The 16,686-nt window shown below is 41.0% G+C and overlaps 1 protein-coding gene across 1 annotated transcript in view; it reads left to right on the top strand.

Annotated features, from left to right (window-relative positions):
* Window positions 1-16,686, top strand: part of tox2 (TOX high mobility group box family member 2) — a 92,742-nt gene that overhangs the window by 19,077 nt on the left and 56,979 nt on the right.

Genomic DNA, 16,686 nt, shown 5'->3' with positions numbered 1-16,686 from the left:
TACCCAGAATACGGAAAGCCTGCCTTCCCTGTGTGCCCAGAGGGGAAACAGTAAAGAGAAAGACAGAGAGTGGAACGCACTGTGCCAGAATCACTTACCTGGAGGCTTCATTCAGTCCTGATGACCAGCGGCAGGCTCATATCTGTATTAGCTGTGTTTACGTCTAAAAAAACTAATAAAACACAGACAGGCCCGGCGTACGTGTAGATGAGCAATGAGCTAATTGGGGATTATGAGTTAATGGTGGTTTAGATGGTGAACTGGGAAAGGGGGTGGGGGGGGGGGGGTTCTCCTCCTTGGCTCTCCTCCTCCAGCGAGGCACTGCCTGTGTTTGATTAGCGTTGGCCGATACCGCGAGCTGTCTGAGAGCTAAGCGCCCGCGACAGTGCTGGCGGCAGCTCCAGCTGTCAAGCGTTCATTGAGTTATTAGAGTAATCTTCTGCGATTAAAAATGCTAATTTTTCCTAAATCATTTGTGAGTTTACATATTTTTTTTATTAAGGGAATTAATTACACGGAAAATGAAACAAGGCCCGTTGATTAAATCGTTTCCGCTGTTCGCTTGCCTCTCTGCAGAGTTGATTTATTTCAGGACGTGGAATCCGATTACTGTTTGCAGAAGAGAGAAAGAAAGAGAAAGAAAGAAAACAAAATGGCATGGTAGTCCGTAGAACAGTGGGCTTTTAATACGCAGCTTTCTTTGAAGTTTAAGTGTATTTGTTTACCTCCTGATGCAGACATAACACAGTGTCTACCCTGTCATTCCTAATCAACATCTCAGGACTGCTGGTTTGGGCTGGGTGTGATGGGGAGAAGTGTGTGCATATGTGTCTGTCTGTGTGTGTGCGCACGTGTGTGTGTGTGTGCATGTGTGTGTGTTTTTGAGGGGCGGTCAGGGGTTTTGACTTTCGAGTTTGTCAAAAAAAATTCACCCTCCTCAACCAAAGCACTTCTCTGTAATCTCTCAGGTTACTTTCCCCAATCTAGACAGGAACGCACAGTAAAGCTCAGTCGTATATACTTTCACAGTTACATTTACCATCAGATTTCATCAGCAGCAGCATCTGAAATTATCAAGAAATATGACCATATGGAACTAAAAAAGGGAACACATAAGTTTTCCGTATGCCTTCCAAAAAAAAGAAAAAGAGCTTGTTGCACTGAATAAAAATCCAAGGTTGAGATCATTGAATGGGCGCTGTTATCATCTGTCCAGTTAAGCTCTGCAGTCAGACGTGTCATGTCAGATATTGCTTAGATGGTGTTGGTGATCTGGAGTGATAATATGAAGCCCTGATGAGTTTGTGTCCTGCTGTGTTTGACCATGACTGATCACCTTCACTTTGACCTTTGGACAGATGAAGCACAGCTTGGGCTGACGCTGCCATGGTTCCTGCATGACATTGCTATGGTTTAAGAAAAGTATAAAGTAACAACAACATGTTATGCTACCTTTTTTTTCTAACTTATGTTTTGACCCTCCCTTACCTCTGTGACAAGACACAGCTCAGTCCAACCCCCACCCCCGGGGTCTAATTTAGATAGTCTGCAGTGGAGCTATTTGATTGGTTGGAAAGGGATTCTATAGATTAACAACTACCACCGTTAACAACTACCACAGAGCGGAGTCAGAAGGAAGTACCCTCATCATATGCAAGATGGCCTCCCAGTTCCTGAGGAGAAGTCTCTCCGTCTCTCTCTCTGTCTGTTGCTCTTTGCTGTCTCTGTTTTACTTAAGCGGTGACATTAATAGAAAGTAAACGCCACAGCTGGAGGGTCTGTAAATTATCACTCAATCATCTTTACCATTTCTCTTGTGCAATCCTCTCAGGAGAACAGTGCTGCGGCCCCTTAAGTCTCCGCAAATTAAGAAAAAGCTTTAGAGAGCTTGGATCAACTCCAACAGGTTTTTTTCTCTCTCTCTCTTTTCACATAGTGGTCAAAAAAATTTTCCATCACTTTTCTTTTAACATCTCCTTTATCAGGATCTCTCCATGTGTATGCTTGACTGTGTGTGTTTGTGTGTGTATGTGTGTGGGTGTGTGTGTTGTGTATGTTACAGTTTCTGTCTGTGTGTGTATTTGTGTCGGTCTGCCCCTGTGAGTGTGTTTGTGTGTGTGTGTGTGAGAGTGAGTGTGTGTAAGGAGTATTTTCCTTGCGATTGCATGTATGCAGTCAGAGCCCAGTGCCTCAGGCACTCCAGATGTCTGAAGCATAGCAGGGCTGTTGGCCTTTAAATGGGTCGTTCTGCCGGTATCACCCAACTCCTTCACAATGACCCCACTGTTCAGAACTTATTAAAACACACCAGGTGGCCCTCTCGCAAAGCCATGCTCAAATAAATACAGCCACGCACACACACATGGGCACGCACACACGTATACATAAAAACACACACTCACACACATACGTATACACACGTGCAAATATGCATACACACACACACACACACACACACATACATATAAACACAGATTAAATTAAATGATGAAGTTTATGCAGTAAAAAAGACAGTTCGGCATTGTACAGTTTCTATAACTGAGGTGAGAAATTAGAAAACAGGACTAATGCAGTAATTCTAAAGTTGCAAAAGAAAATCTCTGAAAAAACACGACATAATTTGTGATGTTTTGTGTTTAAGGATTTATAAGGAGACATACTCCTTTGCAGCTGTGAACTGTGTGTGTGTGTGTGTGGGTGTGTGTGTGTGTGTGTAAGGTAACAGAGATGTTTGGGTTATAGCTTGATTAGGTTTGTGTTGAGTTGCTATGTTGAAGTGTAGCAATGCCCTGCTACAGTCATGTGGACCTCTCCTCATATGGTACTGTGAGGGAGGGTGTAGAGAGAGGGAGAGAGAGAAAAAAGAGAGAGAAGAAAGAGGAAAAGAGAGAATGGGTGGGCAGGAAAGAAGGGAGGTACATAGAGAAAGAGAGAAAGAGAGAGAGAGATTAAGAGATAAGCACTGTAAAAGACTGAAGGCATTTCTCTCACACAGATCTTGTCATATACATTTACAGAGAGAGAGAGGGAGTGTTTGACAGTGTTTCAGTGTGTATACCTCTAACACCAGTGACTGATGAAATGACACAAGTTACGCATTCATACCCTGCAGGCCCCAGGTTTAAAAATGAGTCTGTATGTTAAATGAACAGTTGACATATATCTCTCCTTCAGTTTGGTCTAGTTGAGGTTGGAGTTGGTCTGCACTAACACTATATAAAGGGTTTACCACTGTTTTAGTCTCACCACTATCTCCCAGGTCCTCTTCCTCTATTTCTCCACAAATCTACTTTTCACTTCAACCAAAATGATTGTATGATTTTTTATTTTTATTTTTTTTTTATATGTTGAATACTCTTTTTGCAGTATTAGATTCACTTTGTGTGTGTGTCTGTGTGTGTCTGTGTTTGCATTTGTCTTAGCGGCCCATATAAATTCCTGTGTGAGATATGGTTTTCTTTTTTAACCAGTGATAATTAACAAAGAGAAGTGACATTTACGGCAGAGGGTTTTATGTGAGAGAAAACTTTTATTTATGTCTCCTGGAAAAGCTTTCATTGTTGAACAATGGATTATTCCAGCAGAAGATGGACTCTTTGAATGAGTGTATAATTAGCAGCATAAAGACATCCAGTCCAGTCTATGGCTAATGCATAGACGGACATAAGTTCCATTAGACAACCATTAGCACACCGAGGCTCTATTGATCTGGACTGCTATTTAACCATATACATTAATGCAGGACACAGGAGTTTACCAGCTAATATCACACAACCTTCCTTTATTTACAGAACACCACTGCTTTTCCTCCATCCCCTAAACTGTAGTTTAGTCACTGCTGTCCTGCATAGTATGTGTATGTATTTTTTTACACACATGCATACACACACACACACACACACACACACATGCAGAAAACATAGACACACACTTTCACTTGTATCAGTCCTCAAGGGTTGCAGTGTGTTTGGAGAATTTTAAAAGTAAGATGCAGGTTGAACCCCCTTACAAAAAGAAAAGAAAAGAAAAGAAAAAGAAAAGAAAACAGTGGTCTGGGAGAGCCATGGCAGTGTGTGAATGGCAGGAAACGTGTGTGTGACGAGGAAAAAGCTGCCTTGGGTACTTGTGGAGGCAGGAGGGGTAAAAATAGGGTACTGGGCAAGAAGGCAGGAAACCAGCGGACTGTGGCCTAAGGGAGGAATGCCTTCTGGAGGCTCGAGATAAGAGTTTTAACCCTCTGTACACACACACACACACACATACACACACACATTGCTGTGGTACTGAATGCCATCACACTTCACTGAGGGAAGAGGTGTAATGCTAAAAAATGGTCCTAAGGTTTACTGTCACTGAATTTAAACGTTAGGTCCAGTCATAGCGAGTGAGTGTCAGTGAGAAAAACCCACGAGTCATGCCACAAGAGATTTACGATCTGTTTAATATGACTTACGACCTGTTCTGAAAAGAGAGATGTAAAACTTTACACTTTACTGATGTAAAACTTTATGTCTAACAAGTGTAAAACTTCAACTCTTTAACAATGCAAAATGTTACACTTCACAACAATAAAATATTTCACTCAGTGAGCATGAACCTTTACAACTGAAGTAAAAATGTACTTTAGAGCAATGTAAAACTTTATATTTGACTGATGTGATTGACTGATGTTAACCCAGTGTGCAGTGTTGGAAGCCCCCAGTCAAGAGCTTAGTTTAAAGTAATTCCATAAGGCCTCTTTGCGGAAGAGCTTTAATTATCAGCACCAATCACCTGGCATTTAGTGTGTATAATAACTGTGTGTATGACTCTATCAGTGTGTATGATAACTGTGAGAGACACACGTGACCTGTGGTCTGGTCGTAAGCATTCATCTGTGTCTCTTGACATTTCATAACCATTTCTGATGAAAAGGCAGTTTGATTTGTTTTTGTTTGTTTGTTTGTTTTCTCTTTGTTTTGCTGAGTGCATTCAGAGTTTATTTCTGTGCTAAGTTGTATGTTGTTCTTATAAAGTGCTGTAGAAGAGCTGAAGATGAGGTGGTGGCCACTGAGCCATATTTCCCTTTTTAAACAAGACGACGGCGCTAATCAGTCTCATCCTCGTCATATCTGTGTAAACAGGGAGTGTAAATATCACACACCTTTTGGCACACAATTCAGAAAACTGGGGGGGGTGGTCACTGTTGGGAAGGGCTTAGGTCTTACAGGTTGATACTGTCGGAAAACAACAGTATCTTATCTCGACTGTCTTAGAGCACTCCCCCCTCCCCATCTCTGCCCACTGTGGATACTAAGAACTGGTTATGACTGAAAGCCATGGAGAAATGAAGTTCTCAACTGAAAATGTTCCATACTCTTCACCCTCTCTGACTCAGAGAGAGAGAAAAAGAGAAAGAGACCAAAGAGCCATCAGATACTGTCTCATCGCCTCTCGTCCACGTCTGGTTTCCATACCCCCTTAAGAACAGAAGCCAGAGCTGAGAACTGTTCTTTCAGCTAAGCCTGAGGTAGCAGATGACACTGTTGTGGATTTGTGTATGTTTAAGTTTGGTTCGCGAGTCAGACACTCCTGACTGGGTTGTAACAGTAATTGGAGCTGATGAGGAGCTAATGAACAGCACTGAAGAGCTAATGAACAGCACTGAAGCACTGACTCTTCTCAGTACAGATCAGCACACTGCTCTGGACTGTCTGTTCTCTCTCTCTCTTTCTGTTACTACTTCCCCTTTTGTCATTTCATTTGTATTGCACTCTCTACGGTCTAACTTATCCATGCGTCCATCCATCCATCCGTACATCTCTCTCTGTCCCTCGTTCTCTCTCTCTCTTGCTCTCTCTCTGTCTCTGTCATTGCTTCCCCTTTTGTCTTTCATTTGTATTGCACTCTCCACTGTCTGACTTATCCATCCATACGTACATCTCTCTCTGTCCCTCTTTCTCTCTCTCTCTCTTTCTCTCTCTCTCCGTCTGGTGATTTGGCTCTGTGGCATGCCATTACAGGGCTAATGAGTGCTGTCCACACTCCCTGAGAGAAAGCAGCAGGACACACACGGTAACCAGCACTGACACACTCATTATGCAATTGGCACCAAGCCTACGAGGAACTCCCTCTCTCCTCTCTCTCCTCTCCTCAGTCTCTCCTTCGCTCCCTCCACCTTTCTCTCTCTCTCTCTCTCTCTCTCTCTCCACTCGTTCTCTCTCTTCATTCTTCACACAGTCCTCTTCTCTTCTCTTCTCTTCTCTCCGTGTCACTGGCAGGTCAGACTGTTAAGTGGTTGGTTTACTGGTGTGTTATTGAGTCATATGTGACAGAGGCATGTTTATTACACTCAGGTATTTCACATGATCCTTCCAAAAGTACATGCCCCTACATGTCAGCCCAGTATACATTCATACTTACTCAACTACATGTCATCATGCCGCTGTATGGTACGTGTGTGTGTGCGCGTGCACACATGTATGCGTATGTGTGTGTGCGCGTGTGTGTCTGCACGTTTCTTGTTACATACACTGACTATGTCAGCTGCCTGACTGACAGATGAACATTTTAAAAATAACAGAGTATCAGTTTACTTAGGTGGACTGTATGCAAATGCTCTACTTTAATCTATGCAAAAACAACAACAACAAAAACAAAACAACAAAAACAAAAACAGAATAGATATTACGTACTCATTCACTAATTGAGACAAAGACTCAAATGAGAACATGATACCACCTTAAACACACACGCATACACAGATACACAAACTCAGATTCAGATGCATACAAAGACAGACAATCACACACACACACACATTGTAAAATTATTAAGGTTTTTTTGCTGTAGGGAATTCCCCACTCCAGCAGTTAGAAAGGTAAACATTACATTACCATCTTATCAGCCAATCAGCCTGTAGCCCTGTTGTCATGGTGAACAGTAAATGAATATAGTTTAGGATATGAAGAGAAAACAATGGAGAATGGGCAGAAAGCCTTGCAAAAAAAAGGGAGAACGGATACCCTTTGGTGTTGCTTATCACAAGAGCAAGAGGCGTGAGTGTGTGGTCAGAAAGTCCAACTGTTTGTGTTCATTTGTTTAGATTTTTTTCCACCAAGAGCTTTCGCTCATAAGTTTTACTGAAGTAACTCTGTGTTTTTGTAGTTACGTAGTCACTCCATACTCCGTATTCGTTTATAAGTGTGGAAACTGGTTCACTTTAAATCTGGTGTCTTTGTGATCTTGTAGATGAAGCTTATCTGAAGTTTTCTCTCACTGACTCTGTGTAACTCAGACACGTGCTTGCAAAGGATGATGCTGGCCAAATAAGAAATGATGAAAGGAACAGCTGTTGAAACATTAAAAATCACACCTAGAACTGTAATGCAATGTATCGGTTTTGTGTGTGTGTGTGTATGTGTGTGTGTGTGTGTGTAAAACTAGTGAGGTGAGACGCTTGGACCAGCTGGCAGGGTTGTGTTACAAGGTTAGTGTAACAGAAGCTTGCTTATGTTATAGCATATCAGTTACACCAATCTACCATTAATGGAGTGTGTGTGTGTGTGTGTGTGTGTGTGTAAAACATTCCCCTTAGATTAGTAGAATAGACAAGTATGCTCTTGGTTTAACCAATGACTGGAATCTTAAACATGGCTTTCCTTACAGAGGTTCTTATATCCCCCACCATAAAGACTCTCTTATAGTCTCTGCACTGCAGTAGAACATTCCTTGGGTGGAGATCTGTGAGTGTGTGTGTGTGTGTGTGTGTGTGTGTGTGTGTGTGAACACACACATGCATGAACATGAGTGTTTTTTGATGAATCTGACAGCAGAACATTTAAATCTGCTGTCTGCACTTTTTTCCCACCACAAGACTGTTTTTCACTGAATGTTTTAACTTCAATGATAAGTCACTTATCAGTCAAAAATTAAAAGTCTCGTTGTCATTTTTAGAGGCAAAGATCAAGTGTGCTTGGCTCTACAAAGAAAAACAGAAGTCTGATTTTCTCTGCTACTCAATGGCAGATGCCAATCAATGTAACATCAGTTCTGTGGCACGGTGGAGATATTGTCAGTCCCGTGACATGGTCTAGGTAGCATCAATTCAGTGACGTGATCTAGGTAGTATCAATTCAGTGACATGGTCTAGGCATCGTCAATCCCATGACATGGTCTAGGTAGTATCAATTCTGTGACATGGTCTAGGTAGTATCAATTCAGTGCCATGGTCTAGGTAGTATCAATTCTGTGACACGGTCTAGGTAGCATCAATTCAGTGACGTGATCTAGGTAGTATCAATTCTGTGACATGGTCTAGGCATCGTCAATCCCATGACATGGTCTAGGTAGTATCAATTCAGTGCCATGGTCCCAGCTGCACGAGCAAGAACAGTGCCAGTTACGGCTGAGACCAGAGACACTCAGCAGCCAGTTTCATTATTGCACAAACAGCCACAGCTTTTTTTAAACACTGTGATGCTTAACCTTTGATGTTTAACATTCAAAGAAAGTCAGAATCTTTCTCAGAGGGTTTTTTTTTTTTTCAAAGCATTTTCACACATTGATGTAAGAAACATGCTCACGTGAGGACTAAAACGGTTAGATGATGCATCCATTAGTCACTGCTGATGTTTCAAGAGATAAAAAATAAGAGGAGAAAAGATGTTTAGTAGTCATACAGGATTGTGTCAACTGTGGTTTCTTACATTAATGCTAAAGTAAGTAGGGTTAACGAGAATGCTGACTACTCCATGTAACCTTAGGCTAATTACTCAACCACGCGTTCAAAAAATGCTAACACCTGACATTTTCTTCAACCCGTCATGTCACTGGCATGGCATACTGTGTTGTTCTTTACAGTTTATTCCTTTGTGTTCTTGTTTTTCTGTCCAGAACACTAGCTTGGTTAAACTGTGTATGTTGGATGTGTGTAGCTTACTTGTTGACTATGGTGCTAAGGCAGTGCTTGTGTGTTTGTGAGTGTGTATTGTGTATATTTGGATGGACTGTCTGAGGGCTTTTGTTAAGATTTATATAACAAGTTTAGTCAGGGTTATGGCTCTGTCATCATCAGATCCTGCTCTACTCACTGTGGGCTAGTTAAAATTTATATTTAGAGAGATAACTCTCCGATACAGAGCAGATGGATACAAACACAGAGACTGTACACACACACACACACACACACAGGCACACACGCATATCATTGTTCATTGTTTTCCATGTAATTCTTTGCTTCTGTGAAGTCATTTGACAGCTAATTAAAACTTGTGTGACTGTTCACAGTTTTTATCGATTAAAACTATTAAAAAAAATACAGAGACAGAGAAAAGTTTTGGAAAACTTTTGATGTTTCATCAAAGTTTGTTTACGTTAAGAATATTTTAAGAGAGAAGAAGAGAGAATCAAAGATGCACATGCATTGGGCGAAAACAAAGGGCAAGAGAGAGAATGTGTGTCCATGTTGAAGATATGACAAGCCAACATATATTCTTCACCTTTTAACCCATTTTTTTTATAAAGGTTTGCCACAAAACTGAATTGGGTGGGTGCGGGGTGGGGGGGTCAGGGTCCTTATGATCTGTACTGCTTATGATATTATGATAGCTACAAAATAATTTAAACACATTTTCAAACTCACAGATGCACAGCAGTCAATAGTTAAAGCCATGTGTTTGACTTGACTTGATTTGACTAGCTTGTGTTTTTCACCCGCACATTGGTCACTGTGAAGTTCTCTAGCCCAGCCATCTTCCGACGTTGCATGTTCTAGTCAGGTTCTAAGTGTGTCTTTAGTTCGTTAAAGCCGTCGTCTTCAACGATTCAGTGGCCGCAACAATTTCAGAGGCTAGCCCTGTTATTCTCTCATTTTGTCCTTTGTTGCACTTAACGTGGGTAAAGATGAGCATGGGCACATCTTGAAGTATTGTGCTGTTAGGTGCTGATCCTGTGGGGCTACCACGGTGAATCAGTTATGAAAGTGAACATTTGCTGTTAACTGAGCTTATTATTTCAATTTAGGGAAAAAAGGACGATTGATTATGGATTAGTAATCATATGTAAATGTGTCTAACTCAGTTTTGGTTAACCTTTAAGTGTTTAACTGTCCACATGCTTTGTCCATGTAGGAGAGAAATACATGTTCTAAGAGACAGGCCAAGACTAATAGGTTTATGTGCATCCCTCTCTCTCTCTCTCTCTCTCTCTCTCTGTTCTGTTTACATGTCTACCATAGTTTCAGGGTATGTTGATCTCTCTGTCAGCATGGATGGTAATTTACCGTGTCGTCCAACATGAGACATCTGCTGTGGAAAATACACTCCATGAGCTCATCACACACACACACACACACACACAGACACTATGAGATCACAGTGTCCAAGCTAAAATTGCCTCTGCTGACTGTCGCCTTGCTAATGCCCTTGGTTGTGACTGGGGTGACTGTAAAAGTCTGATATTTCAGAATCGGTGTTACAACCTAACAAAGCCCCCGGCTTTCCATTCAAATTTTACGACTGCTCTTTATAGGCTGTGCTGAAGCAGGGTGGAGAGCCAATTCGATGTCAACTATCTTTTTCTTTTTTTTTCATAAAATTCTCTACAGTTACCCGTTGGTTTTGATAAGGTTGTAAAGCATCGTTTGTTCTCAATCAAAGTTTTTTCTAACTTTTTTTTTTTTTTTTAAATGTCTGGAGCCCTATCACCTCCCAAACAAAGTACAAAATAGTCTGTGTCGTATTTGGTTGTGAAATGTGACTTTGGCCGAAAGCACAGAAGAATTCAGAGAGCTTTTGGACTAGGGAACACAGCAGTGATTTAGGTAGAGAGCAGATGGTTGTAAGTAGATTGAGTTAACATTTGGGAGGAAAAAAAACAGAAAAAAAAGTGTTTCTCTTTCTTTTGTAAGAAATGACTCACACATACTGTAGATTATTTTAAAGCCATTCTCTGTGCATTATTGTGTTGTGACTGGTAAAATAATCCCCAAAAGAAAAGAAAAGAAAAGGAGAGGGGGGGGTAGAAAGAGAGAGACAGAGACAGAGAGAGAGTATAGCGCATTGACTACATAGTCACACAAAAGAAAACCTGCACTGTTGTCAGAAAAAAAGTTGGAGTAACCACATTTCCACTCTCTAGGAACAAAAATCCTTTGTTTTTTTTTTTTTGTTTTTTTTTTTTTTTCTTTTTGGCAAGAAATCACACGCAGAAATACAAAGTTTCAGAAGCTATGCTTATTATCTCAGTCTAACTGTGCGGTAATTACAGAAACATTTTTATTTATTCCAGTTGATGTACTCAGTTGGCTTAGAGTCAGTGCTAGAGTGAGAGAGAGAGAGAGAGAGAGAGAGGTAATTACATTAAAGCAAAGGCAACACTAGCGAAGTGTCTCTTATGTGGCAGAGTGTCATTAATTACATGTTATTTTAGTTGCTGACAGAGACTACAGCTACAGCAACACTGTCGATATGGCCATTATTTCCGTTTATAATTACACTGCTTTTAATGCACAAATGACATAAATGTCTTTCCTGTTTTGTTATGAATGTTTTATGAACCATCAGTAAAGCCCCGTAATGTAGTGTGAGAGGGCCTTAAGCTGTAATGCAGGCTACATATGACTGATATGACCTGGTCCAATCTTACATTAGCGATGCGTTAAAAGCCTTGTTGTATAATTTCATTTTAGTAATATTGCACATGTGAACTTGGTGTGTATTGACATGTAACACAATGGTTCTTTGTACACTCCTGTAATGCTTTAGCTGTAAACATCCAAAAAAACAAAAAACCAAGCCTGACGGAACTCATTTAACTTCAGGAACTGAAGCAGGCAAAATAGTCGTAAATGAAGAGCAAGCGAGAGAGAGAGAGAGAGTGAAAGAGAGAGAGAGAGAGAGAGTGAAAGAGTACATTTTCAACCTGATCTGCCATGATACATCTCAGACCAGGTTTTACTAGATTTTTTAGTTAACGAAATACACACACACACACACAAAACAGGTAGGATGAGGTGAATCCCAGCTCTGCAGTAAATAAGAGTAAAGGGGAGAGTGGTCCTGAGGCCTCTCTCTGCAGCAGTGGGCCTAAAGCTGGACAGAGGAAAGGCAGCTATGATAGGAGGCAGAGGGATAAGATGGGTTGATTTTTTTGGTCTGTGAGCACCTTTTTCAGATGTGTTTTAAATGAAAGTGTTGCGTAACACAATTGTTCTTATTCAGTCTATTGACAGGCAAGAAAAAAAAAGTGCTGAAGCAAGCACAAAACTTCAAGCTTCATCATTGTAACCTCATACACACACACAACACACACCCAACACACACGCACACACACCTTCTTCACTTTCACACCCTCCCTCATGTACACACCCAACACACACAAGTATATACACACACATGTACACACCCAAAGCACATGAGAGTATATACACACACATACACAACCAACACACACAAGCACTCAGCAGGTATACATTCTCACATGATGAAGAACTTCTTCAACTGCATGAACATACATATCATTTAATTCCTGTCCAAACACGTGCCTGCATGTGTGTGTGTGTGTATCTGTTTTTCCATAGCCCATTGGGAACACACTGTGCTGTACTGATCTCCTCTTCTCTGAGGCTCCCCTGTCCTGTCAGTGCTGAATGATTCAGTATTGGGGAATGAGACAGACACGCAGTGAACTGATTTAAGGAACTCTCTGTCTAAATGAGACACCCTCCACATCCAACCAACATCTTCATATCCCATACAACAGTCATCCTATTGGCTAAAGGCCCCATTATTCACAGAACTATAGGCTGTGCTGGACTGACTCCCACTCGTAACAGTATTTGTTTTTACATTGAGCTGAAATCAGTCAAATGTCTGGAGTTTGAAATGTTAGTTGAGAGAGAGGTCTTTTGACAGGTGTGTTTAAAACTGATGATAGTGTGGTGGAGAGAGAGAGGCATTTTCTTGTTAACTTTGTACTCTTCTTTCTGCCCTCTGTCGTAATGAAGTGAAAACAGGCTCTGTCCAGTCCTCTTACTCTTTTTATGGATATGTTACCCTGGGTAACTGAGTAGTTGCTACGGTAACATCAGCAAACAGTGTGTTTGGGACACTTGAGCATCCAAATAATCAGTGCAGTGACCTGTAATGTCCTGACCTGTGTGTGCGTGTCTGTGTGTGTGTGTGTGTGTGTGAGAGAGAGAGAGAGAGAGAGAGAGAGAGAGAGAAATACACACAGACCGAGAAAGAGAGAGGGTACTTCAGAAAGAGCAGTATTGAATTGCAGGTGTTCACTTCAATAGCACGCGTACACATACACAATCACACACACACACACACACACACACATACGTACACACACGCGCGCGCACACACACACTCCTCCATAGTCCTCCTCCCATGTTCTCTATGTTATCCTAATTAGACATCCACCCCCAACTCCCCACACCCCCACTTCTATCAGAACAGCTGAAACTCAATTTCCTGCATTTGCATAATGAGAGCTCACTGGCTCTGGCACTGAAATGTACCAATCACTTGAGATAGAAAGAGAGAGAGACAGAGAGAGATAGGGGCTATATTTGATTTGTATGTTGTCTGCAGTTTTGATGAGGATTTGATGTTTTTCTGCATCAGCTCAGTATAGTGTCTGTTAATGCAGTATGTTATATATCAGTTAAATATAGTACATATCAATGCAGTGTGTTATATATCAGTTAAATATAGTATATGTAAATGCAGTGTATTATCCACCAAATCAGCATAGTATATGTAAATGTAGTGTATTATATATCAGTTCAGTATAGTATCCGCCAATGCAGTGTATTATATATCAGTTCAGTATAGTATATGTGAATGTATTATATTGTATATCAGATCAGTATAGTATGTGTGAATCTAGTGTATTGTATATCAGTTTGGTATAGTATATGTGAATGTAGTGTATTACATATCAGTTCGGTATAGTATATGTGAATGTAGTGTATTACATATCAGTTCGGTATAGTATATGTGAATGTAGTGTATTATACATCAGTTCAGTATAGTATATGTGAATGTAGTTTATTATATATCAGTTAAGTATAGTATATGTGAATATAGCGTAGTGTATGTGTATTTCTGTGTAAGAGAGATCCAACCTGGGTTTATGCTGTGTTTTGCTGTGTCTTATGTAATTTTTATTTATTTTTTTTGGCACAGTCATGTTTCCTGCGTTTAAGGTGTCGCACCGCAAAGCACTTTCATTCTGACCAGTTCACCTTCACTGAGTATCATTTAAAACACCACCCTGGAGTAAACAGAGAGAGAGAGAGAGAGAGAGAGAGAGAGAGAGAGAGAAAGAAAGAAAGAAAGAAAGAAAGACTCCCACCTTGTGTTCAGTGTGTAATCCAGCCTGCATCCATCATGAAATACTCCTAAAACTGCTGTCCACAATCAGTGTTTCGATAGTGAAGAGATGGCAGTGAAAAAAGGCACAGCTTAAAGTAAAACAAATGTTAAGAGTGTTGTTAATCACTTTACCAGCAGGGCTGATTAAAACAGAGAGGAAGAGCTGCAGCAGATTCTGTGTGGTGACGCTAGTGTCATTAGGACCTTGATGTCCTCTTTTAAACACTTGGCATGTCTAGCAGTTTGAGCCTGTGTCAGGGCCTGTGACTATTAAACACACACATGCACACACACACACACTCTCTCTCTCTCTCACACACACACCTACCTTGAGGCAGACGTATATTTTATTTTGTACCATTTATATCATAAGCTCCATTTGATATTTCTAAGTGCATCAAGCCCACAGATGGTATGACTTTCTATAGCAAACTAAACGGAATCATTCCACTGGCCTCAATGGCTTTTAGACCATAATTGCAACTTAATCTCTGGCCCTGTGCAATTTGCATGGTAATAATATCCAATATTCAAAATGTAATAATGCTCTCCTTGTGGTGGAGGCAGTGAATTTGCATGGCAGTCACAGCTGGTGCAGTACATTTCTCTTTGATGCATAGATGTGTGTGCATGCATGTATGTGTATGGCGTGCGTGCGCGCGTGTGTGTGCGTGCATGTGTGTGTTCCATGGCTCCTGCATTTTACTTATTTTCTCCATTTTATTTATTAATTTTCAGTGTCATTGCTGTACAGCGTTCATTGTTGTTCACACACACATACACACAAACACACACATAAACTACAAAGATGCATTAACTACTTTGCTCCTATCGCTGGTATGAACTCAGCAGAAAAAAAAGAGTCTGTTGGTCAAATCATGTTTACAGCTATGCAGGGACTTTCTGGATTGGCTGAAACAGGTTTACATAGCACCACTGAAGGATCTGATTGGATCTGAGGCATCGAAACAGATGGGGGGGATGTGATTCGCTTACACACATTTTTTTTTCACACTGTTTATAAATGTGTCTTGCTCTCTTGTGCTCTGCAACTCTATTGCTGGAATGTGTCAAAACCGTGCACGTGTTTGTGAGTGAAAGGCTGACAGGAATAGCATTATTTGTTTCATGCAGCACACAGAAATGTTAAAGAAAGAAAAAATCATTTTTTACACACTCAAATTATGTGCTGGACTTTGCAGGTAGTGAAATGTCTGGCTATAGATTACAGTTGTTTCAGAGAAACGATCACTTCTGTCAACAAGCTAACAAACAAGCACCCACCCCCCCCTGCCCCCCCACCCCCCAAATCAAAACTTCACACCAGACCTCCAGTCCTTCTCCACCTATGGTTATTAGTTTGTTAACCCTCCCCTTACCCTCTGAGTGCACTGTGGTTATACTAAGCTTTGTCACTGTGTGTGCAGTTCCAGTTTACTGTAAATGGCAGGAAACTTTTGTGTTGTGTTTAGAATGTTGAGAAGTGGTTAACAGGAATGTCAATGTGCAGAAACACCCATTGTGCATCTAAGTTTAGAAACACAGAGAGAACGGCACGGGCGGTGTTGTGTGTGTGTGTGGGGGGGGGGGGGGGGGTTGACTTTCAGTTGATTTGATGAAGTTATGTCTGTCTACTTTCATGAGTAAGGGTATTTTCACTACACTAAGTGCCACAGACAGATATGTTTTGAGATGTGGAATTGGCTGCCAGGCATTTTGTCACATTCATAGCGCACTCTCTGTTTTTGTCACTTTCATAACATACTGTCTGCTTGACAGCGATTAACAGACTGAGTTATTTGAGCTTTGGGTTCCATTTTCAACTTTAATGTGCCAAAAGAAGGGGAGGAAAAAAGCAAGAAAGCAAACTAGCGAAGAAAAAAAGAAAAAAAAAGTTATTACTTATTACATGCTCTTGTTGTTGCCATTGTTGTTTGTTTTGTTGTCGTTGTAGTTGTTGTAGTCGTACATCTGTGTGTGTGTGTGTGTGTGCGTGCGTGTGTGTGTGTATTAGCCTCACTTGTTGCGGGAGCTCCACTAAGCTGGAAGGTGTGAGTGAATCATTAGACTCTGTGTGTTCCTGAAATCCCTTTTCTGCCAACTCTCCCTCCCTTCGCTCATGTTTTCCCAAACACACACGGTGGGAACGGCGAGGATTTTGCGCCGTGAGGCTGCTCCACTGCCATACTGTGAGATGGGAAATCGTAACAGCCTGCCAAAACCCTCCCTCGTGTCTTTAGGTCTTATTAGGACAGAATGGTGCTGCAAAAAAAAATAAAGAAATAAAACATACACAAAAATAATAAAAAACATCTCGGTC

The sequence above is a fragment of the Chanos chanos genome, chromosome 6, assembly GCF_902362185.1.
Source record: "Chanos chanos chromosome 6, fChaCha1.1, whole genome shotgun sequence".
NCBI classification, from domain to species: Eukaryota; Metazoa; Chordata; class Actinopteri; order Gonorynchiformes; family Chanidae; genus Chanos; species Chanos chanos.
The sequence above is the reverse complement of the archived record's forward strand: the minus strand, read 5'-3'. Positions and strand labels throughout refer to the sequence as shown.